Here is a 2,664-nt window from a genome sequence, read left to right on the forward strand (position 1 = left end):
ATGGCCCAAATGAAGTAAGACACCTAAATATATCCACTTGTATGGATTTAACTTCCTGATAAGTAAACGTAAGATGGGCAGGTGGTTGGGAGGGAGAAAATGGGAGGATTGTGTTGTGGTGACTTAGCAGCGATCACAATAAATCGAAACCACAGAAACGGATTCTGCGCTAGTAGGAATACATACAGTCACAAGTCCATCGATCAATCGACCTACTTCAGAAGTTAGTATAACTTTTTTTAAAGACACCTTACACAACACACCAACTAAGTACTAAGCGGCTACTTTGTCGAGTCCTTGACAAATAGGACGAAAATAAACGCAATCTATGGACTCTCCTTCCGTCCCATTTTCAATCATAGAAATTCCATTTGTAAATACCTAATTACTCAAACCAAAATAAGTCTCTGTAATCTTCCGTCCAATTGAGACTAGAATGATGACGGATGACAAATTCATGTTTGTAGTTCACCGAATGCTCTTGTGATCCAATTTGTCCCATTGAACTTTTTGGAGAGATTAATAAACGCAATAATGATTAAATTGTTGATGTGTAACAATGATTTATGTACCACAAATTAATCGTGCATCACGAAGATCTTAATTAGTTTAATGAGTTCAACACTTTTATTCGGCATCGGTAGAAAAGCCATGTCTTTGTTTTTTAGACTCACTTTTCTACTTAATAGAAATTCTTTGCTTTCGTTTTCTAATGTGAGTAGCTGCGACTCAATATCTAAACGTAGACAATTAGTCATACATGATTAATTATAAAATAATAGAATTTTGTTTACAAATAATAAATTGCAATTTACTCGTACAAGCATCTCTATGTATGGCAGCACTGGTTTCTACTCCAAACTGGATGAAGAACCTAGCTACTTTGGATTAGAAAAAATAGTTGGGACTAGTCCCAATAATTAGTGTATTAGACTTGTTTGTTCATACTGAAATACATCCTGCTTATTCACCGACTCCCTTTTTATATTTCAAACAGTTTTGTTTTGATATCCTGCGGTGTCTGAAAAAGATCACTTTCTAGCGATAAGTCCGCATAAAATACACCGTTTTAGATTTTTTGTATTTGTCACTTTTGCATCAGTTTTGTAAAAGTGTAAGTATAGATACATATATCTAGATACACACAGTCAAAAGTGTGAAAACTGTCGACATCTTCACTGCAACTTCAGACCTAGAAAATCTTAATTCGTATTCCAACAATGTTTTGCATATTAAAACCAATTTGACGTGGCCATCAACAAACATCATTTGTCTCCGAGTTTATGATCCGATCGCATAACGCACGGTCGGGAGGTGAAAGGCGTATCACTTTCGAATTAGACCGCGTTATATCGACTACGGTGAAACGGCATTCAGCATGCGCTCCGATGCACTTGCACTTATACAGGGTGGAAACGATAAGTGATCTCACACGATTATTTCTAAATTACACAAGATATCAAAAAACTAGATACTGGTCCTGAAAGTGCTTTATGAGCTCTATCAAACGGTATTAATAATAGGTTACAGAATAAACTGGATCTATCCGAAAATTCAATGTTTCCAGCTTCCATACATTTGGTAAAGTCACATTATTTTAAAAACTACACATGATAACGTAAAACTGATTATTGATTCTAAAAGTGCTTCACAAGCTCTATCCAATGGTATCAATAATAGGTTACAGAATAAACTGGATCTATCAAAAATTCAATGTTTCCTTCTTCCAAACATTTAGTACTACCACAGTCATGACACTCATCTCTTGACAATATTATAGCAAGTAAAGCCTAAAACCAATGTTTTCCATGAATAAATTTAAATAAGAATACAATTTACGAGTTTATTTTAAGAGTTTATTATTCAATGAAAAAAATTACACTTCTAATATTGTGTGTCTGGCTGTGGTCTGGCATACATTTAGTATGGAAGCTGGAAACATTGAATTTTCAGATAGATCCAGTTTATTCTGTAACTTATTATTGGTACCGTTTGAAAGAGCTCATGAAGCACTTTCAAGATCAGTTACCAGTTTTTCAATATGTTGTATAGTTTAGAAATAATCGAGTGAGATCACTTAACGTTTCCACCCTGTATAAATAAATGCGGGCAGAATAATAAATGGTTATTATTATTAATACTCAATCGTTTATTGCGTTTATTTAAAATAAAAACATCTTAGACGCTGTAGGGCACGGCAATTAGGGGAGAGGAGGACCACTCTAGATTAGCCGAAAAATCTGTTGCAAATCAAAGCCTACTAAGGCTCAGTTGCACCACCTAACTTTGACCGTAACTATAACAATAAGCAGTGTTTTTGTATAGATTTTGACAAATTTTTGACGTTTGTCAAAGTTAAAGTAAGATGGTGCAACACAGCCTAAGTAATTTATCATTTAGATATTCACTTTACACACTATTAATAAGTTCGCAAGTCAGTCTTGTGAGTTTTTAGGTATTAGATGATGTCAGTACCTAATGCCATCGAATATACAAATTTCTTTTTTTCGCAACCGAAAAAGCGTAATTTTAGATTCAATTTACAATGATATTTTGGAACATTCGTAAAGTATTGAATGTAATTAATTTAAAGAAATTAATATTTAAAATAACTTTGTATCATTGTGGAAATCCATTGTCCAGCAGTGGACACAATTGCCTAAA

Source organism: Ostrinia furnacalis, unplaced genomic scaffold, assembly GCF_004193835.3.
Source record: "Ostrinia furnacalis isolate ACB-3 unplaced genomic scaffold, ASM419383v2 OfSCF4062, whole genome shotgun sequence".
NCBI lineage: Eukaryota > Metazoa > Arthropoda > Insecta > Lepidoptera > Crambidae > Ostrinia > Ostrinia furnacalis.